This window comes from Schistocerca gregaria, unplaced genomic scaffold (assembly GCF_023897955.1).
Source record: "Schistocerca gregaria isolate iqSchGreg1 unplaced genomic scaffold, iqSchGreg1.2 ptg000066l, whole genome shotgun sequence".
Taxonomy (NCBI): Eukaryota; Metazoa; Arthropoda; class Insecta; order Orthoptera; family Acrididae; genus Schistocerca; species Schistocerca gregaria.
In genome coordinates, this window is record NW_026061707.1 from 7,619,101 (window position 1) to 7,642,945 (window position 23,845).

The 23,845-nt window shown below is 26.6% G+C and overlaps 3 long non-coding RNA genes and 2 pseudogenes across 3 annotated transcripts in view; 3 read left to right on the forward strand and 2 right to left on the reverse strand.

Moving 5' to 3' along the window:
• LOC126301294 (uncharacterized) overlaps positions 1 to 23,845 on the reverse strand; it is a 112,259-nt gene that overhangs the window by 15,448 nt on the left and 72,966 nt on the right. The gene's annotated exons all lie outside the window — the stretch shown is intronic.
• The window catches only part of LOC126301292 (uncharacterized), a 52,531-nt gene that overhangs the window by 15,176 nt on the left and 13,510 nt on the right, over positions 1 to 23,845 (forward strand). The window lies entirely within an intron of this gene.
• Positions 5,524 to 6,956, forward strand: LOC126301273 (NADH-ubiquinone oxidoreductase chain 5-like; annotated as a pseudogene).
• LOC126301303 (uncharacterized) lies at positions 8,572 to 22,914 on the reverse strand. Its single transcript, XR_007553028.1, has 2 exons — positions 22,243 to 22,914; positions 8,572 to 8,789 (listed from the first exon to the last, which is right to left on the reverse strand). It is a non-coding gene; the product is annotated as an uncharacterized LOC126301303 (long non-coding RNA).
• LOC126301279 (NADH-ubiquinone oxidoreductase chain 5-like) lies at positions 19,196 to 20,408 on the forward strand (annotated as a pseudogene).

Consider the following 23,845-nt stretch of genomic DNA (forward strand, 5'->3'; position numbering starts at 1 on the left):
TTTTGAGGTCTGGCCTGCTCACTGAGCGTATTTTTAAAGAGCCGCGGTATTTTGACCGTGCAAAGGTAGCATAATCATTAGTCTCTTAATTAGTGGCTGGAATGAATGGCTTGACGAGAAATCAACTGTCTCTTAATAAATTTTTGAATTTAACTTTTGAGTCAAAAGGCTTAAATTCTTCTTTAGGACGAGAAGACCCTATAGAGCTTGACATTTTACTTTTATATAGTTTTTTGTTTGTCTTTCTATATTTAATGATGATGTTTTGTTGGGGTGACATGAAGAATAGATAAACTCTTCATTATTATATCATTTATTTATGTTTGTTATTTTGATCCATAATTTATGATCATAAGATTAAGTTACCTTAGGGATAACAGCGTAATTGTTTTTGAGAGCTCATATCGACAAAGCAGATTGCGACCTCGATGTTGGATTAAGAAAAATTTTGGGTGCAGGAGCCCAATGATTAGGTCTGTTCGACCTTTAAATTCTTACATGATCTGAGTTCAGACCGGCGTGAGCCAGGTCGGTTTCTATCCTAAGATTGTTAATCCATATTAGTACGAAAGGACCATATGGTTAAAATATTTTTGTTATATTGATTAATATTAATTTATTTACTATTTTGACAGATTAACGTGTTGAATTTAGAATTCATTTATGTAGATTTTTTCTACAAATAGTATTGATACTTTATGATTTATTTATATTTATTTTGAATTTTCTTTTATTGGTTATTTGTGTTTTAATTAGTGTTGCCTTTTTAACTTTATTAGAGCGTAAGGTTTTAGGTTATATTCAGATTCGAAAGGGTCCAAATAAGGTAGGTTTTGTTGGAATTCCTCAGCCATTTAGAGATGCTATTAAGTTAATTTGTAAGGAGCAGCCAATTCCTATTATATCTAATTACCTACTTTATTATTTTTCCCCTGTTTTTAATTTAATGATTTCTTTAGCCGTTTGAGTAATTTTTCCTTATTTAACTTATATGTGTTCTTTTTCTTATGGATTTTTATTTTTTTTATGTTGTACTAGATTAGGTGTTTATACTGTTATAATTGCTGGTTGATCTTCTAATTCAAATTATTCATTATTAGCTTCTCTTCGTTCTGTTGCTCAAACAATTTCTTATGAAGTTAGTTTAGCTTTAATTTTATTGTCTTTAATTATTTTAATTGGTAGTTTTAATATGTTTGATTTTATAAACTATCAGCTTTATTGTTGATTTATTATTATTTCTTTTCCTTTAGCTTTAGCTTGTTTTGCTGCTTGCTTAGCTGAAACTAATCGTACTCCTTTTGATTTTGCTGAAGGGGGATCTGATTTAGTTTCAGGATTTAATATTGAGTATGGGGCAGGTGGTTTTACTTTAATTTTTTTAGCTGAATATACTAGAATTGTCTTCATAAGAATGTTATTGGCTTTAATTTTTTTGGGCGGTGATTTTTATTCTTTTATATTTTTTATTAAGCTTGCTATTATATCTTTTGGTTTTATTTGGGTTCGTGGAACATTACCACGGTTCCGTTATGATAAATTAATGTACTTAGCTTGAAAAAGTTTTTTACCTTTATCTTTGAATTTTTTTATTTTCTTTCTTGGTTTAAAGATTTTATTTATCTCATTTGTTTAGTGAAATTTTTTGAGAAAAGTTAATAGAAGAGTTAAACTTCTAATTTTATGTTTTCAAAACATATGCTTTTCCTAAGCTAATTAATTTTATTCCTTAATTAATTTATCTCATGCGTTTGCGACATGGACATTAATTAAGAAATATGTGAAGTAAATAATTGTTAAGATTTGACCTGTTATAATATAAGGTACTTCAACAGGTCGTTTACCAATTCACGTTAGTAAGCATACAACAACTACTATAATTCAGAATAAAATTTGATTAATAGGGTAAAATTGAATGCCTCGGAATGGTGTTTTATTATAAAATGGTAAAATTATTAAGATTCTAAATAATAAAAATAATGCAATAACACCTCCTAACTTATTAGGGATAGATCGTAGAATTGCATATGCAAATAGGAAATATCATTCTGGTTGAATGTGAACTGGTGTTACTAATGGGTTGGCAGGTACAAAGTTATCTGGATCTCCTAATAGGTAAGGATTAATTAAACATAGTATAATTAATAATGATGTTATTATTACAAATGTAATAGAATCCTTAAAGGTAAAGTATGGATGGAATGGAATTTTTTCAATATCTCCATTTAGTCCAAGAGGATTATTAGATCCTGTTTGGTGAAGAAAAAATAAATGAATTGCTGCTATAGCAGCAATAATAAATGGTAATACAAAATGGAATGTGAAGAATCGATTTAATGTTGCATTATCAACAGCGAATCCTCCTCATACTCATTGGACTAAATCTGTTCCTAAGAATGGGATTGCTGATAATAAATTAGTAATTACTGTTGCACCTCAAAAAGATATTTGGCCTCAGGGTAAGACATATCCTATAAATGCAGTTGCTATAACTAAAAATAAAATCACTGTACCAATTATTCAGGTATGTATATATATATAAGATCCATAGTAAATTCCCCGTCCTACATGTAAGTAAATACAAATAAAAAATATAGATGCTCCATTTGCGTGTAAGGTTCGGATAATTCAAACATTATTTACGTCTCGGCAGATGTGTACTACACTACTGAATGCTATTTCAATATTTGATGTATAATGTATAGCTAAAAATAGTCCAGTTACGATTTGAATTACCAAACATAACCCTAATAGGGATCCAAAATTTCATCAAAATGAAATATTTGTTGGGGCAGGTAAGTCAATTAAAGAGTTATTAATAATTTTAATTAAAGGATGTCTTAATCGTAAGGGTTTATTCATTAGTAATTATCTTATTTTACGAATAGGTCCCTGATTAATATTGGTGATTTTAACAACTGCTAGTAGTGCTAAAAATAAATAAATTATTTTTATTATTATTGTAATAATGAATGTTGTTCTATTATATAATTTTTCTAAAGATATTGTTAGTTCTTGATAATAGATTGAATTATCAATATTTATAGTTTCGGTGTTTTTGAAAAAGTCTATAAATATAGATATATCTAGAATAGTTAATATTAATATGATAAATACTCACATTATTAATGTAATAATTATAGTGATTGATTTAGGCTGAAATATTTCGTTTGATGCAATTCTTGTAATGTAAATAAATAATACTAGTATACCACCAAGAAATGTTAAAAATAAAATATATGATAATCAATATCTTTCTATTATTGTTCCTGTTATTAATCCAACTAGGAAGGTTTGAAGGATAATAAAAAGCATTATTGATATTGGGTGTCTTAATTTAATAAAATTAATATTTATTACATTTGATAATGATATAATTATTATTTTGATCATTTCAGGGGTTAGTTTATTTAAAATACCGGTTTTGGGGACCGATGATGGAAGCTTTTCCACCTCTGAAGTTTTAAAAGTGGGGGCTGGACTTATTTCCGGTTTACAAGACCGGCGTTTTTTTTAAACTATTAAAACTAATGTTTATATTCTCTATTTTTACTTCTTTATTGATTTATTTTGCTGGTGTTTATGTTTTTTCTTCTAAACGTAAACATTTATTAATGGTTCTTTTGAGATTAGAATATATTGTTCTTTCTTTATTTATGTTAGTTATTGTTTTTCTTATTGAGTTTGATTATGATTATTTTTTTCCTCTTATTTTTTTAGTTTTTTCTGTTTGTGAGGGTGCTTTAGGTCTTTCTATTTTAGTTTCAATAATTCGTTCTCATGGTAATGATTTTTTTAATTCTTTTGGTTTATCTTTATGTTAAAGTATTTATTTATAACTATTTTTTTGATCCCTCTTTGTTTATTAAATAATTGTTGATGGTTGGTTCATTCTTTAATGTTTCTGTCGGGTTTTGTTTTTATAATTTGTGTTTATTCATATGCTGATTTGAATATAATTAGATATTATTATGGTATTGATTATTTTTCTTTTAGTTTAATTTTACTTAGTTTTTGGAGTTGTTCTTTAATAATCACTGCTAGAGGTTCAGTTTATTTAAGTTCATATCATTCTAATTTTTTTGTTTTTATGGTTTTGATTTTAATAATTATGCTTTATTGTTCATTTGCTAGATTAAGTCTTCTTTCTTTTTATATTTTTTTATGAGGCTAGATTAGTTCCTACTTTACTTTTAATTTTGGGTTGGGGTTATCAACCTGAGCGTTTGCAGGCTGGTGTTTATTTAATTTTTTATACTTTGGTTGCTAGATTACCTTTATTATTAGTTTTATTTAAGGGTTATGATTTTTCTAATACTTTATATTTTCCTTTATTGGTTGATTTTGGTTCTTATTATTTTATGTTTTATGTATTTATAATTTTGGCTTTTTTAGTTAAGATACCTATGTTTTTGGTTCATTTATGACTTCCTAAGGCTCATGTAGAGGCCCCTATTTCAGGTAGAATAATTCTTGCTGGTGTTTTATTAAAGTTAGGTGGTTATGGTATTTTTCGTGTTATAAATGTTATTTCTTATTTGGGTTTAAAGTTTAATTATTTTTGATTGTCTTTAGGTTTATCTGGGGGTGTTATTGTAAGATTTATTTGTTTTCGTCAGGTTGATTTAAAGTCTTTAATTGCATATTATTCTGTTGCTCATATAAGAATGGTTATTGGTGGATTGATGACTATGAATTGATGAGGTTGTGTAGGTTCTCTTTCTCTAATGGTTGGTCATGGTTTATGTTCTTCTGGTTTATTTTGTTTATCTAATATTATTTATGAACGTTTAGGTAGACGTAGATTATTAATTAACAAGGGTATAATTAATTTGATGCCAAGAATGGCTTTATGATGATTTCTTTTAAGATCATCAAATATGGCTGCTCCTCCTTCTTTAAATTTGGTAGGTGAAATTAGATTATTAAATAGAATTATATCTTGATCTTCTTTTAGATTCTTTGCTTTGATTTTTTTATCTTTTTTTAGAGCTGTTTATACTTTGTATATATATTCTTATTCTCAGCATGGGAATTATTATTCTGGTGTTTATACTTGTTCTCTTGGTTATTTTCGTGAATATCATCTTTTACTTTTACATTGATTGCCTTTAAATATTCTCTGTTTAAAGGGTGAATATTTCTTTGTTTAGTTTGCTTAAGTATTTTAATTAAAATATTGTTTTGTGGAATCAATGATATGAAGTTTTTCATCTTAGGCCGTGAATTTATTTTCTATTTGTTCTTTGAGTTTTTTTTCTTTGTTTATTTCGAGAACTATAATTTTTATTTTAGGTATTTATTATTTAATAATTGATTATAGAGTTTTTGTTGAGTGAGAGCTTTTCAATTTAAATGGTTCTATAGTTGTTATAACTTTAATTTTGGATTGAATATCTCTTATTTTTATATCTTTTGTTATATATATTTCTTCTTTGGTTATTTATTATAGAGAGGATTATATATCTGGTGAAAAGAATATAAATCGTTTTATTATTATTGTTTTTCATATTTATTCTTTCTATAGGTTTTTTAATTATTAGTCCTAATTTAATTAGAATTTTATTAGGTTGAGATGGTTTAGGTTTAGTTTCTTATTGTTTAGTTATTTATTATCAAAATGTAAAATCTTATAGTGCTGGTATATTAACTGCACTTTCTAATCGTATTGGTGATGTTGCTATTTTAATTTCTATTGCATGAATGTTAAATTTTGGTGGTTGAAATTATATTTATTATTATGATTTTATTTCTAATTCTTTTGAAATAAAGCTCATTACTATATTAATTGTTTTAGCAGCTATAACTAAGAGAGCTCAGATTCCTTTCTCTTCATGACTTCCTGCTGCTATAGCAGCTCCTACTCCTGTTTCTGCTTTAGTTCATTCTTCTACTCTTGTTACTGCTGGTGTTTATTTATTAATACGTTTTAGACCAATATTGGATACTTATAATTGTGGTTGATTTTTACTTTTAATTGGTTGTATAACTATATTTATGGCTGGATTGGGCGCTAATTTTGAGTTTGATTTAAAGAAGATTATTGCTCTTTCTACTTTAAGACAACTTGGTTTAATAATAAGAATTTTGGCTATAGGTTATCCAAAGCTTGCACTTTTTCATTTATTGGCTCATGCTTTATTTAAGGCATTATTATTTATATGTGCAGGTTCAATAATTCATAATTTGAAGGATTCTCAGGATATTCGTTTTATAGGATCAATTGTTAATTTCATACCTTTAACTTCAGTTTGTTTTAATGTTTCTAGTTTATCTTTGTGTGGAATACCTTTTTTAGCGGGATTTTATTCAAAGGATTTAATTCTTGAGATGGTTTGTTTAAGATGAATTAATTGTTTAATTTTTTTTCTTTATTTTTTTTCTACTGGTTTAACTGCTTCTTATTCTTTTCGTTTGTTTTATTATTCAATATCTGGTGATAATAATTTTTATTCTAGATTTTCTTTTGATGATAAGGGTTATTATATTTCATTTGGAATAATTGGTCTATTGTTTGTTGCTGTTTTTGGTGGTAGTCTTTTATCTTGATTAATTTTTCCTATTCCTCATGTGATTGCTTTACCTTATTATTTAAAGTTTTTAACTATTACAGTTGTTATTTTAGGTGCTTATTTAGGTTATCTTATTTCTAATTTTGATTTTTCTCATAATTTATTTTCTTTAAGTATACTTTCTTTTGTTAGATTTGCTGGTTCTATATGATTTATACCTTTTCTTTCAACTAAGTTTATTAGATATATTCCTTTAAAAATAGGTTATTATTCATCTAAGTCATTTGATTATGGTTGAGGTGAATTACTTGGTAGTCAAGGTTTATATAGATTATTTATTTATTTAATTGGTTATATTCAAGGTTGATATGATTCTAATTTCAAGATTTATCTTTTAACTTTTATTTTTTGAATATTTATTTTGGTAATATTGTTTTTCGTTTACTTAAATAGCTTATAATTAGAGCGTGACACTGAAGATGTTAAGGAAGTATTTTTACTTTTAAGTATTTATAAATATAGATATATTATTTTTACAGTGAAAATGTAATGTTTTATTTAAACTATATAAATTTTAGAAATGTTAACGGAGTTTAACCGCTAATATAAAAAGTTAGCAGCTTTCATATTGGCTTTACATTTCCTTAATTGGAACTATTATAGTTCAATTATATTATTAACAGTAATACGCCTCTTTTTGGCTTCAATTAATAAGAATAAGGGTAGTACATACCAATCTTCCAGGTCGAAACTGACTGCAATATTTCGCTTCTTATTCTATTTAAGGTTGATTGATAATATCAATACTTTTTGAATGCAACCCAAATGTTATATTTAACTACAACCCTTTATTCTGCTCATTGTAATGCTCCTTGGTTTCATTCATGGTATAGTCCTCCTAATAGAACTAGAATAAAAAATATTGTTGATACTGTTCAGATTATAATGTCTGAAGTTTTAAAAATAATTACAATTGGTAGAATTAGTGCAATTTCTACATCAAAAATTAAAAAGATTACTGCGATTAGGAAGAATCGTATTGAGAATGGTATTCGTGCTGATCTTTTTGGATCAAACCCACATTCAAATGGTGATCTTTTTTCTCGATCATTAATTAATTTTTTTGATAGTGTTGTTGCCAGGATTATAACAATTATTGGAATAATAAATCTAATGAAAACTCTTGTTGATAGAATTAGAATTGTTTTTCTTGATTTATATCAAGCTTTCTGATTGGAAGCAAATGTACTATTTATACTAGAAAAACAATTATCTACCTCATCAATAAATAGAGATATATAAGAATAATCATACTACGTCTACGAAGTGTCAGTATCATGCTGCTGCTTCAAATCCAAAGTGATGTCTTGGTGAAAATTGATTTATTGAGTGTCGAAGTAGACATGTTGATAAAAAGATTGTTCCAATAATTACGTGTAAACCATGGAATCCTGTTGCAACAAAGAATGTTGATCCATAAACTGCATCTGCAATGGTAAAAGGTGCTTCTCAATATTCATATGCTTGAAGTATTGTAAAGTATAGTCCTAATAACACTGTGAAGAATAATCCTTGTAGTGCTTGAGTATGATTAGATTCCATTAAACTATGATGTGCTCATGTTACTGTTACTCCTGATGCTAAAAGAATAGCTGTATTAAGTAATGGAATTTGTATAGGGTTAAAGGGTTGAATTCCTATTGGAGGTCATAGTATTCCTAGTTCAATTGTTGGTGCTAATCTTCTTCTAAAGAATGCTCAAAAAAAAGAAACGAAAAATAATACCTCTGATGCAATAAATAAAATTATTCCTCATCGTAATCCAATTGATACAAATCCTGTATGTAATCCTTGATATGTTCCTTCTCGTACTACATCTTGTCATCATTGAATTATAGTTAGTAGGGTAATTCCAAATCCAATTATGAATAAGTTAATATTAAATAGGTGGAATCATTTTGCTAGTCCTGATACTAGGACTATTGCTCCAATTGCTCCTGTTAATGGTCAAGGTCTATAGTCTACTAAGTGGAATGGGTGGTTTGAGTGAGTTGTTAACTTAGGTTTAATATACTTCTCTAGAATATAGAGTTCTTAGAATTGAGAAAACATAGGCTTGAATTATTGCTACTGCTGATTCTAGAATTAATAGAAGTATTTGTCCAATAATTAGTAATGAGATTAAGTTTATTGCTATAGATGGTCCTGTGTTTCCTAATAAGGTTAATAATAAGTGTCCTGCAATTATATTTGCTGCCAACTGTACTGCTAATGTACCTGGTCGAATAACATTGCTAATTGTTTCAATTAGTACTATAAATGATATTAATGCAGGCGGTGTACCTTGTGGTACAAGGTGTGTAAATATATGATTAGTATGGTTAATTCATCCAAATAATATAAATCTTAGCCATATAGGTGAGGCAATTGCAAATGTTAATGCTAAATGTCTTGTTCTAGTAAAAATATAAGGGAATAATCCTATGAAATTGTTAAATAATATTATAATAAAAATTGAGATGAAAATGAATGTTGTTCCATTAAATGATTTTGGTCCAAGAAGTGTTTTAAATTCATTATGTAAGGTTAAATTTAGTTTATTTCAGATAATGTTAATTCGTGATGGTGTAAGTCAAAATAGTGATGGGATTAATAATAGTCCTAGAAATGTTCTAGTTCAATTTAATGATAAATTAAAGATGTTAGTTGATGGGTCAAATGTTGAGAATAGATTTGTTATCATTTTCAATTTAAGTTTTTTATTTCAATTGTTCCTTTTTCTGCTCTTTTAATAAGGTTAGGTTTAAATGAGAAGAAGTTTATTTGATTAAACAAGATTAATGTAGCTGAAAATATAATGAATAGTGAGAATCATATAAGAGGGGATATTTGAGGGATTTGGATATAATTTCCCCATCAGAAGTAGTCGTTAATTTACTATTATTTGGTTTAAGAGACCATTACTTACTTTCAGTCATCTGATGAATTTCAAGGTGTACTAATTTTTTTTAGTTACTTTAGATTGACACTCTAATGTTATTTATTTAACCTAACTCCTTAAATTATCTTAGATAATCACTTAATAAATAAATTTACTGAAGTTCTTTCAATTACAATTGGTATAAATCTGTGGTTTGCTCCACAGATTTCTGAGCATTGTCCAAAGAATAATCCAGGTCGATTTATTGTGAATGTTCCTTGATTTAACCGACCTGGCGTTGCATCAATTTTAACCCCTAATGCAGGAACTGCTCATGAGTGTAGAACATCTGATGCTCTTGTTAATACTCGTACTTCTGTATTTATTGGTAGGATTGTTCGGTTATCTACATCTAGTAGTCGGAATCCATCATTTTCTAGGTCTTGTTCTGGTGTTATATAAGTGTCAAATTCTACGTCTAAAGTCCTTAGTATAATGAAATTAAGGTTGATGTTGAAATCAATCCTATTGTTGAAATTATTACTGTTATAGGAAGAATGATTCTTGATTTTTGGGACTTTATCTTTATAGATCACGAATTTTCTGTGTATGATATAATTAGAGCTGAGAATCTAATACGTATATAGTAGTAGAGTGTAATTGTAGTTAATACAACTATAATAGTTATAATAGTTGTTATATTGTTTTCTATTAATGATTGTATTACAATTCATTTTGGTAAGAATCCAAGGAATGGTTGTAGTCCACCTAAAGATAATAAAGATAAGAATATTATGAATTTAATTTCGGTTTTTATATTTCTGGCTGAATAAATTTGATTTATGAAAAATAAATTTATTTGCTTAAATAATAAAACTATAATTAATCTTAATAGTGAGTAAATAATGAAGTATAGTTCTCAGATGTTTTCTCTGACTGTTAATGATCTAATTATTCAACCTAGATGTCTGATTGATGAATATGCTAAAAGTTGTCGTAAGGATGTTTGATTTAAACCTCCTATTGCCCCAATAATAATTCTTAAGATAATAATTGTTCAAATAAAAGTTCTTAATTGAATACAATAAGATAAGACCATTATTGGGGCGATTTTTTGTCATGTTATTAATGTTAAACAATTATTTCATCTTGATGCTCCTATAACTTCTGGAAATCAGAAATGGAAAGGTGCAGCTCCAATCTTTAATAATAGTCTAGATCTAATTATTATTGATGGGATAAATTCTGTTTCCCATCCCATGGGATATTTTATTTGAATCAGCAAAATTGAAAATAATAATATTGTCGATGCTATTGCTTGGACAATAAAATATTTAATTGATGATTCATTTATTATTATATTTTTATTTCTTGTTAGGAGCGGAATAAATGAAAGTAAGTTGATCTCAAGTCCTATTCAAACCCCAAATCAGGAATTTGATGAAATGGACAGGATCATTCCTATCATTATGTTGATAGGAAGAGAAGTTTTGTAGAGTTGTTGGTCATTAAAAAGGAGAGGATTGATACCTCTATAAATGGGGTATGAACCCATTAGCTTGTTTAGCTTACCTTTTTACATTAAGGTGTATGATGCACGTTAGTTTTTGATACTAAAGGAGGTAGTTTAATTCTATCTTATGTAATTTTAATGAAGGTAATTTTATTTACTTTATTTACCCTATCAAGGTAACCCTTTAATCAGGCACTTCATTTATGTAATATATAAATCGAAAGTTTTTTTTTGAAATTCTTTTATGTATTATTTTGTTTAATTAGGATTAATTTATCCTGCTCATTTTATTTTTTATATATATATATAATAAATAATTTATATTAATATATTACATTTAATTGAAATTAAAGTATTATAAGTTTATCTAACCATTATCAATTGATTATTTTAATGCAATTATTTACCTAGGATTATAGCTACTTATGTTTTTAGCTTAAAATAGGTTCTTATAATATAATATATATAATAATATGTAATTTAATATTTAATATTATTGTAATTGGATATAATAAATAAAATTATTAATTTAAATATAAAATATTATTATTAATATAAATAATTATATTAATTATAATAATATAATTATGTAAATTATCTATAATTAGATTATTTAACTAATATATATGAAAGTTAACTTAATATAAAAAAAAGAATTCATATTAATAACATATTATATTAAATTACATAATTGTATAAAATATATTTATTATATTATTTAATCTTTCTTTATTTATTAGTGAAAAGAAAGATTAAATAAGAAAGAATATAATACATTTATTGCTATACATGTTCCATATTAATCTTTAATTATATATAATAGAGAAGTTGTTGTGGTCATACATAGGGGCGTTTCTTTTTTTTTGTTAATGTTTGTGGTTTTTTCTTTTTTTTCTTTAAATATTTGAATCTTTTATTTTTTCCTGAATTAATAGATTTAAAATTTTCTTATTTTTTATTTTTAAAAGTTTTATTCTTGCTTGTTTATTCACTTTTTCTTTGTATTATATGTAAGTTTTGTTAGACTAAATGTTCTTTTTGCAGTAATTTGATTTAATAATCAAGTGATTTTGGATTTAGCAATTGATTTAGTATCGGCATAATTCGTGCCAGCAGCCGCGGTTATACGATTGATACAAGTGAATATTATTGGTTAAAACAGTTGTTTATATTATTAGGGTTGAAATATAAATTTGTAATGTGAAATGTTAAAATTTATTTGTGGCCCTTTTTATGAATCTGTGAAATTTAAATAATAAACTAGGATTAGATACCCTATTATTTTAAATGTTAATTATATTTACCAGGGTACTATTAGTTAAGGTCTTTAAACCCAAAGAATTTGGCGGTATCTCATTCCATTCAGAGGAACCTACCCCATGATTGATAATACACGATTTACTCTACTTAATTTATTTGTTTGTATATCTCCGTTATCAGAGAATCTTTTTAGTTATAATTCTCAAGATTTATAATTATAAAATATTTCAGGTCAAGGTGCAGCTTATAGTTAAGAGGAGGTGGGTTACAATAGATTTTTGTTTATAACGGATTTGATAGTGAAATACTGTTAATGAAGGTGGATTTGATAGTAATTTAATTTATTTAATTTAACTGATATTGGCTCTGAGATATGTACACATCGCCCGTCGCTCTCATTATTGATTATTCTATTTTATTTTAAAGTAGCTTCAATTTAGATGAGATAAGTCGTAACATAGTAGATGTACTGGAAAGTGTATCTAGGAAGAGTTTCAAGATATAACTTATTAGTAAAGTGTTTCATTTACACTGAAAATTTTTCTGTGCAAATCAGGATATCTTGATTATTTATTTTATTATATCTATTTTTTGTATATTTAATTATTTAATATAAATAATTTTATTGTATTTTTGTCTCAGTATATTTTATAGAATTGATTTTTTAAATTATAGTTTATTGGTAATGTAAGTGTTTTATGAAAGATAATTTTAAATTTTTTTAAGTAGATTTTATTTATTGTACCTTTTGTATCAGGGTTTATCAAAATTTTAGTATTTATTTTACTTGTCTTGATTTGGGTTGATTTATAAATAATTTATAGTTAATGTATCATAATTATTATTAAATTATTTATAGAAATGAGATGTTAATCGTTTCCCAAGATATCTAGTTTCTTAAGAAAAAATTTAATTTTTTAAAGTTATTTGTTTTTATTTAATTTTTTAAGTAAAAATATTAACTTATTTATTCTTTAAGGGATAAGCTTTGAAGTTAATAACCTATAATTTATTTTATAGAAATATAATAGTAAGCTTTAAACCAGCTATCTTTAAGATTACGTTTTAGTTCATTATTTTTTATTTTGATTTTATAAATATTTTAGGTTTTTTATTAAGATTATTAATTTAATTTTAAAATTTTTGTAATAATGATAGAATTAGTATATTTATTTGTATGAAATTTTTACCTTGTGAACTTATTATAAGGAACTAGGCAAAATTGATTTCCGCCTGTTTATCAAAAACATGTCGTCTTGTTTATATTTTGAGGTCTGGCCTGCTCACTGAGCGTATTTTTAAAGAGCCGCGGTATTTTGACCGTGCAAAGGTAGCATAATCATTAGTCTCTTAATTAGTGGCTGGAATGAATGGCTTGACGAGAAATCAACTGTCTCTTAAAAAATTTTTGAATTTAACTTTTGAGTCAAAAGGCATAAATTCTTCTTTAGGACGAGAAGACCCTATAGAGCTTGACATTTTACTTTTATATAGTTTTTTGTTTGTCTTTCTATATTTAATGATGATGTTTTGTTGGGGTGACATGAAGAATAGATAAACTCTTCATTATTATATCATTTATTTATGTTTGTTATTTTGATCCATAATTTATGATCATAAGATTAAGTTACCTTAGGGATAACAGCGTAATTGTTTTTGAGAGCTCATATCGACAAAGCAGATTGCGACCTCGATGTTGGATTAAGAAAAATTTTGGGTGCAGGAGCCCAATGATTAGGTCTGTTCGACCTTTAAATTCTTACATGATCTGAGTTCAGACCGGCGTGAGCCAGGTCGGTTTCTATCCTAAGATTGTTAATCCATATTAGTACGAAAGGACCATATGGTTAAAATATTTTTTGTTATATTGATTAATATTAATTTATTTACTATTTTGACAGATTAATGTGTTGAATTTAGAATTCATTTATGTAGATTTTTTCTACAAATAGTATTGATACTTTATGATTTATTTATATTTATTTTGAATTTTCTTTTATTGGTTATTTGTGTTTTAATTAGTGTTGCCTTTTTAACTTTATTAGAGCGTAAGGTTTTAGGTTATATTCAGATTCGAAAGGGTCCAAATAAGGTAGGTTTTGTTGGAATTCCTCAGCCATTTAGAGATGCTATTAAGTTAATGTGTAAGGAGCAGCCAATTCCTATTATATCTAATTACCTACTTTATTATTTTTCCCCTGTTTTTAATTTAATGATTTCTTTAGCCGTTTGAGTAATTTTTCCTTATTTAACTTATATGTGTTCTTTTTCTTATGGATTTTTATTTTTTTTATGTTGTACTAGATTAGGTGTTTATACTGTTATAATTGCTGGTTGATCTTCTAATTCAAATTATTCATTATTAGCTTCTCTTCGTTCTGTTGCTCAAACAATTTCTTATGAAGTTAGTTTAGCTTTAATTTTATTGTCTTTAATTATTTTAATTGGTAGTTTTAATATGTTTGATTTTATAAACTATCAGCTTTATTGTTGATTTATTATTATTTCTTTTCCTTTAGCTTTAGCTTGTTTTGCTTCTTGCTTAGCTGAAACTAATCGTACTCCTTTTGATTTTGCTGAAGGGGAATCTGAGTTAGTTTCAGAATTTAATATTGAGTATGGTGCGGGTGGTTTTACTTTAATTTTTTAGCTGAATATACTAGAATTGTCTTCATAAGAATGTTACTGGCTTTAATTTTTTTGGGCGGTGATTTTTATTCTTTTATATTTTTTATTAAGCTTGCTATTATATCTTTTGGTTTTATTTGGGTTCGTGGAACATTACCACGGTTCCGTTATGATAAATTAATGTACTTAGCTTGAAAAAGTTTTTTACCTTTATCTTTGAATTTTTTTATTTTCTTTGTTGGTTTAAAGATTTTATTTATCTCATTTGTTTAGTGAAATTTTTTGAGAAAAGTTAATAGAAGAGTTAAACTTCTAATTTTATGTTTTCAAAACATATGCTTTTCCTAAGCTAATTAACTTTATTCCTTAATTAATTTATCTCATGCGTTTGCGACATGGACATTAATTAAGAAATATGTGAAGTAAATAATTGTTAAGATTTGACCTGTTATAATATAAGGTTCATCAACAGGTCGTTTACCAATTCACGTTAGTAAGCATACAACAACTACTATAATTCAGAATAAAATTTGATTAATAGGGTAAAATTGAATGCCTCGGAATGGTGTTTTATTATAAAATGGTAAAATTATTAAGATTCTAAATAATAAAAATAATGCAATAACACCTCCTAACTTATTAGGGATAGATCGTAGAATTGCATATGCAAATAGGAAATATCATTCTGGTTGAATGTGAACTGGTGTTACTAATGGGTTGGCAGGTACAAAGTTATCTGGATCTCCTAATAGGTAAGGATTAATTAAACATAGTATAATTAATAATGATGTTATTATTACAAATGTAATAGAATCCTTAAAGGTAAAGTATGGATGGAATGGAATTTTTTCAATATCTCCATTTAGTCCAAGAGGATTATTAGATCCTGTTTGGTGAAGAAAAAATAAATGAATTGCTGCTATAGCAGCAATAATAAATGGTAATACAAAATGGAATGTGAAGAATCGATTTAATGTTGCATTATCAACAGCGAATCCTCCTCATACTCATTGGACTAAATCTGTTCCTAAGAATGGGATTGATGATAATAAATTAGTAATTACTGTTGCACCTCAAAAAGATATTTGGCCTCAGGGTAAGACATATCCTATAAATGCAGTTGCTATAACTAAAAATAAAATCACTGTACCAATTATTCAGGTATGTATATATATATATATATAAGATCCATAGTAAATTCCCCATCCTACATGTAAGTAAATACAAATAAAAAATATAGATGCTCCATTTGCGTGTAAGGTTCGGATAATTCAACCATTATTTACGTCTCGGCAGATGTGTACTACACTACTGAATGCTATTTCAATATTTGATGTATAATGTATAGCTAAAAATAGTCCAGTTACGATTTGAATTACCAAACATAACCCTAATAGGGATCCAAAATTTCATCAAAATGAAATATTTGTTGGGGCAGGTAAGTCAATTAAAGAGTTATTAATAATTTTAATTAAAGGATGTCTTAATCGTAAGGGTTTATTCATTAGTAATTATCTTATTTTACGAATAGGTCCCTGATTAATATTGGTGATTTTAACAACTGCTAGTAGTGCTAAAAATAAATAAATTATTATTATTATTGTAATAATGAATGTTGGTCTATTATATAATTTTTCTAAAGATATTGTTATTTCTTGATAATTGATTGAATTATCAATATTTATAGTTTCGGTGTTTTTGAAAAAGTCTATAAATATAGATATATCTAGAATAATTAATATTAATATGATAAATACTCACATTATTAATGTAATAATTATAGTGATTGATTTAGGCTGAAATATTTCGTTTGATGCAATTCTTGTAATGTAAATAAATAATACTAGTATACCACCAAGAAATGTTAAAAATAAAATATATGATAATCAATATCTTTCTATTATTGTTCCTGTTATTAATCCAACTAGGAAGGTTTGAAGGATAATAAAAAGCATTATTGATATTGGGTGTCTTAATTTAATAAAATTAATATTTATTACATTTGATAATGATATAATTATTATTTTGATCATTTCAGGGGTTAGTTTATTTAAAATACCGGTTTTGGGGACCGATGATGGAAGCTTTTCCACCTCTGAAGTTTTAAAAGTGGGGGCTGGACTTATTTCCGGTTTACAAGACCGGCGTTTTTTTTAAACTATTAAAACTAATGTTTATATTCTCTATTTTTACTTCTTTATTGATTTATTTTGCTGGTGTTTATGTTTTTTCTTCTAAACGTAAACATTTATTAATGGTTCTTTTGAGATTAGAATATATTGTTCTTTCTTTATGTATGTTATTTATGGTTTTTCTTATTGAGTTTGATTATGATTATTTTTTTCCTGTTATTTTTTTAGTTTTTTCTGTTTGTGAGGGTGCTTTAGGTCTTTCTATTTTAGTTTCAATAATTCGTTCTCATGGTAATGATTTTTTTAATTCTTTTGGTTTATCTTTATGTTAAAGTATTTATTTATAACTATTTTTTGATCCCTCTTTGTTTATTAAATAATTGTTGATGGTTGGTTCATTCTTTAATGTTTCTGTCGGGTTTTGTTTTTATAATTTGTGTTTATTCATATGCTGATTTGAATATAATTAGATATTATTTTGGTATTGATTATTTTTCTTTTAGTTTAATTTTACTTAGTTTTTGGATTTGTTCTTTAATAATCACTGCTAGAGGTTCAGTTTATTTAAGTTCATATCAATCTAATTTTTTTGTTTTTATGGTTTTGATTTTAATAATTATGCTTTATTGTTCATTTGCTAGATTAAGTCTTCTTTCTTTTTATATTTTTTTTGAGGCTAGATTAGTTCCTACTTTACTTTTAATTTTGGGTTGGGGTTATCAACCTGAGCGTTTGCAGGCTGGTGTTTATTTAATTTTTTATACTTTGGTTGCTAGATTACATTTATTATTAGTTTTATTTAAGGTTTATGATTTTTCTAATACTTTATATTTTCCTTTATTGGTTGATTTTGGTTCTTATTATTTTATGTTTTATGTATTTATAATTTTGGCTTTTTTAGTTAAGATACCTATGTTTTTGGTTCATTTATGACTTCCTAAGGCTCATGTAGAGGCCCCTATTTCAGGTAGAATAATTCTTGCTGGTGTTTTATTAAAGTTAGGTGGTTATGGTATTTTTCGTGTTATAAAGGTTATTTCTTATTTGGGTTTAAAGTTTAATTATTTTTGATTGTCTTTAGGTTTATCTGGGGGTGTTATTGTAAGATTTATTTGTGTTCGTCAGGTTGATATTTAGTCTTTAATTGCATATTCTACTGTTGCTCATATAAGAATGGATTGATGACTATGAATTGATGAGGTTGTGTAGGTTCTCTTTCTCTAATGGTTGGTCATGGTTTATGTTCTTCTGGTTTATTTTGTTTATCTAATATTATTTATGAACGTTTAGGTAGACGAAGATTGTTAATTAACAAGGGTATAATTAATTTGATGCCAAGAATGGCTTTATGATGATTTCTTTTAAGATCATCAAATATGGCTGCTCCTCCTTCTTTAAATTTGGTAGGTGAAATTAGATTATTAAATAGAATTATATCTTGATCTTCTTTTAGATTCTTTGCTTTGATTTTTTTATCTTTTTTTAGAGCTGTTTATACTTTGTATATATATTCTTATTCTCAGCATGGGAATTATTATTCTGGTGTTTATACTTGTTCTCTTGGTTATTTTCGTGAATATCATCTTTTACTTTTACATTGATTGCCTTTAAATATTCTCTGTTTAAAGGGTGAATATTTCTTTGTTTAGTTTGCTTAAGTATTTTAATTAAAAATATTGTTTTGTGGAATCAATGATATAAAGTTTTTCATCTTAGGCCGTGAATTTATTTTCTATTTGTTCTTTGAGTTTTTTTCTTTGTTTATTTCGAGAACTATAATTTTTATTTTAGGTATTTATTATTTAATAATTGATTATAGAGTTTCTGTTGAGTGAGAGCTTTTCAATTTAAATGGTTCTATAGTTGTTATAACTTTAATTTTGGATTGAATATCTCTTATTTTTATATCTTTTGTTATATATATTTCTTCTTTGGTTATTTATTATAGAGAGGATTATATATCTGGTGAAAAGAATATAAATCGTTTTATTATTATTGTTTTAATTTTTATTCTTTCTATAGGTTTTTTAATTATTGGTCCTAATTTAATTAGAATTTTATTAGGTTGAGATGGTTTAGGTTTAGTTTCTTATTGTTTAGTTATTTATTATCAAAATGTAAAATCTTATAGTGCTGGTATATTAACTGCACTTTTTAATCGTATTGGTGATGTTGCTATTTTAATTTCTATTGCATGAATGTTAAATTTTGGTGGTTGAAATTATATTATGATTTTATTTCTAATTCTTTTGAAATAAAGCTCATTACTATATTAATTGTTTTAGCAGCTATAACTAAGAGAGCTCAGATTCCTTTCTCTTCATGACTTCCTGCTGCTATAGCATCTCCTACTCCTGTTTCTGCTTTAGTTCATTCTTCTACTCTTGTTACTGCTGGTGTTTATTTATTAATTCGTTTTAGACCAATATTGGATACTTATAATTGTGGTTGATTTTTACTTTTAATTGGTTGTATAACTATATTTATGGCGGGATTGGGCGCTAATTTTGAGTTTGATTTAAAGAAGATTATTGCTCTTTCTACTTTAAGACAACTTGGTTTAATAATAAGAATTTTGGCTATAGGTTATCCAAAGCTTGCATTTTTTCATTTATTGGCTCATGCTTTATTTAAGGCATTATTATTTATATGTGCAGGTTCAATAATTCATAATTTGAAGGATTCTCAGGATATTCGTTTTATAGGATCAATTGTTAATTTCATACCTTTAACTTCAGTTTGTTTTAATGTTTCTAGTTTATCTTTGTGTGGAATACCTTTTTAGCGGGATTTTATTCAAAGGATTTAATTCTTGAGATGGTTTGTTTAAGATGAATTAATTGTTTAATTTTTTTTCTTTATTTTTTTTCTACTGGTTTAACTGCTTCTTATTCTTTTCGTTTGTTTTATTATTCAATATCTGGTGATAATAATTTTTATTCTAGATTTTCTTTTGATGATAAGGGTTATTATATTTCATTTGGAATAATTGGTCTATTGTTTGTTGCTGTTTTTGGTGGTAGTCTTTTATCTTGATTAATTTTTCCTATTCCTCATGTGATTGCTTTACCTTATTATTTAAAGTTTTTAACTATTACAGTTGTTATTTTAGGTGCTTATTTAGGTTATCTTATTTCTAATTTTGATTTTTCTCATAATTTATTTTCTTTAAGTATACTTTCTTTTGTTAGATTTGCTGGTACTATATGATTTATACCTTTTCTTTCAACTAAGTTTATTAGATATATTCCTTTAAAAATAGGTTATTATTCATCTAAGTCATTTGATTATGGTTGAGGTGAATTACTTGGTGGTCAAGGTTTATATAGATTATTTATTTATTTAATTGGTTATATTCAAGGTTGATATGATTCTAATTTCAAGATTTATCTTTTAACTTTTATTTTTTGAATATTTATTTTGGTAATATTGTTTTTCGTTTACTTAAATAGCTTATAATTAGAGCGTGACACTGAAGATGTTAAGGAAGTATTTTTACTTTTAAGTATTTATAAATATAGATATATTATTTTTACAGTGAAAATGTAATGTTTTATTTAAACTATATAAATTTTAGAAATGTTAACGGAGTTTAACCGCTAATATAAAAAGTTAGCAGCTTTCATATTGGCTTTACATTTCCTTAATTGGAACTATTATAGTTCAATTATATTATTAACAGTAATACGCTTCTTTTTGGCTTCAATTAATAAGAATAAGGGTAGTACATACCAATCTTCCAGGTCGAAACTGACTGCAATATTTCGCTTCTTATTCTATTTAAGGTTGATTGATAATATCAATACTTTTTGAATGCAACCCAAATGTTATATTTAACTACAACCCTTTATTCTGCTCATTGTAATGCTCCTTGGTTTCATTCATGGTATAGTCCTCCTAATAGAACTAGAATAAAAAATATTGTTGATACTGTTCAGATTATAATGTCTGAAGTTTTAAAAATAATTACAATTGGTAGAATTAGTGCAATTTCTACATCAAAAATTAAAAAGATTACTGCGATTAGGAAGAATCGTATTGAGAATGGTATTCGTGCTGATCTTTTTGGATCAAACCCACATTCAAATGGTGATCTTTTTTCTCGATCATTAATTAATTTTTTTGATAGTGTTGTTGCCGGGATTATAACAATTATTGGAATAATAAATCTAATGAAAACTCTTGTTGATAGAATTAGAATTGTTTTTCTTGATTTATATCAAGCTTTCTGATTGGAAGTCAAATGTACTATTTATACTAGAAAAACAATTATCTACCTCATCAATAAATAGAGATATATAAGAATAATCATACTACGTCTATGAAGTGTCAGTATCATGCTGCTGCTTCAAATCCAAAGTGATGTCTTGGTGAAAATTGATTTATTGAGTGTCAAAGTAGACATGTTGATAAAAAGATTGTTCCAATAATTACGTGTAAACCATGGAATCCTGTTGCAACAAAGAATGTTGATCCATAAACTGCATCTGCAATGGTAAAAGGTGCTTCTCAATATTCATATGCTTGAAGTATTGTAAAGTATAGTCCTAATAACACTGTGAAGAATAATCCTTGTAGTGCTTGAGTATGATTAGATTCCATTAAACTATGATGTGCTCATGTTACTGTTACTCCTGATGCTAAAAGAATAGCTGTATTAAGTAATGGAATTTGTATAGGGTTAAAGGGTTGAATTCCTATTGGAGGTCATAGTATTCCTAGTTCAATTGTTGGTGCTAATCTTCTTCTAAAGAATGCTCAAAAAAAAGAAACGAAAAATAATACCTCTGATGCAATAAATAAAATTATTCCTCATCGTAATCCAATTGATACAAATCCTGTATGTAATCCTTGATATGTTCCTTCTCGTACTACATCTCGTCATCATTGAATTATAGTTAGTAGGGTAATTCCAAATCCAATTATGAATAAGTTAATATTAAATAGGTGGAATCATTTTGCTAGTCCTGAAACTAGGACTATTGCTCCAATTGCTCCTGTTAATGGTCAAGGTCTATAGTCTACTAAGTGGAATGGGTGGTTTGAGTGAGTTGTTAACATAGGTTTAATATACTTCTCTAGAATATAGAGTTCTTAGAATTGAGAAAACATAGGCTTGAATTATTGCTACTGCTGATTCTAGAATTAATAGAAGTATTTGTCCAATAATTAGTAATGAGATTAAGTTTATTGCTATAGATGGTCCTGTGTTTCCTAATAAGGTTAATAATAAGTGTCCTGCAATTATATTTGCTGCCAACCGTACTGCTAATGTACCTGGTCGAATAACATTACTAATTGTTTCAATTAGTACTATAAATGATATTAATGCAGGCGGTGTACCTTGTGGTACAAGGTGTGTAAATATATGATTAGTATGGTTAATTCATCCAAATAATATAAATCTTAGCCATATAGGTAGGGCAATTGCAAATGTTAATGCTAAATGTCTTGTTCTAGTAAAAATATAAGGGAATAATCCTATGAAATTGTTAAATAATATTATAATAAAAATTGAGATGAAAATGAATGTTGTTCCATTAAATGATTTTGGTCCAAGAAGTGTTTTAAATTCATTATGTAAGGTTAAATTTAGTTTATTTCAGATAATGTTAATTCGTGATGGTGTAAGTCAAAATAGTGATGGGATTAATAATAGTCCTAGAAATGTTCTAGTTCAATTTAATGATAAATTAAAGATGTTAGTTGATGGGTCAAATGTTGAGAATAGATTTGTTATCATTTTCAATTTAAGTTTTTTATTTCAATTGTTCCTTTTTCTGCTCTTTTAATAAGGTTAGGTTTAAATGAGAAGAAGTTTATTTGATTAAACAAGATTAATGTAGCTGAAAATATAATGAATAGTGAGAATCATATAAGAGGGGATATTTGAGGGATTTGGATATAATTTCCCCATCAGAAGTAGTCGTTAATTTACTATTATTTGGTTTAAGAGACCATTACTTACTTTCAGTCATCTGATGAATTTCAAGGTGTACTAATTTTTTTTAGTTACTTTAGATTGACACTCTAATGTTATTTATTTTAACTAACTCCTTAAATTATCTTAGATAATCGCTTAATAAATAAATTTACTGAAGTTCTTTCAATTACAAATGGTATAAATCTGTGGTTTGCTCCACAGATTTCTGAGCATTGTCCAAAGAATAATCCAGGTCGATTTATTGTGAATGTTCCTTGATTTAACCGACCTGGCGTTGCATCAATTTTAACCCCTAATGCAGGAACTGCTCATGAGTGTAGAACATCTGATGCTCTTGTTAATACTCATACTTCTGTATTTATTGGTAGGATTGTTCGGTTATCTACATCTAGTAGTCGGAATCCATCATTTTCTAGGTCTTGTTCTGGTGTTATATAAGTGTCAAATTCTACGTCTATGAAGTCTGAATATTCATATCTTCAATATCATTGTCGTCCAATGGTTTTAATTGTAATTATTGCATCTACTGAATCATCAAGTAAATATAATAGTCGTAATGATGGAAGGGCAATAAAAATTAATGTAATTGCTGGTGAAGCTGTTCAGATTGTTTCAATTAAATGTCCATGAAGTATATTACGGTTAGTATAAGCAATAAATAATATATAACTTAGGGCATAACCTACAATTACTGTAATTAATAATAATACGACCATAGTATGATCATGAACGAATGATAATTGCTCCATTAATGGTGAAGCTCCATCTTGAAGAGATAAATTTGATCATGTTGCCATTAATAAATATTTTCTAATAAAAGGTCAAACCTTTATTTGTAGAGCTTAAATCTACTGCACTAATCTGCCATATTAGAATCTAGAGATTAATGGTAATTCTGAGTAACTATGTTCAGCAGGAGGGTTATTTTGTAGTCAT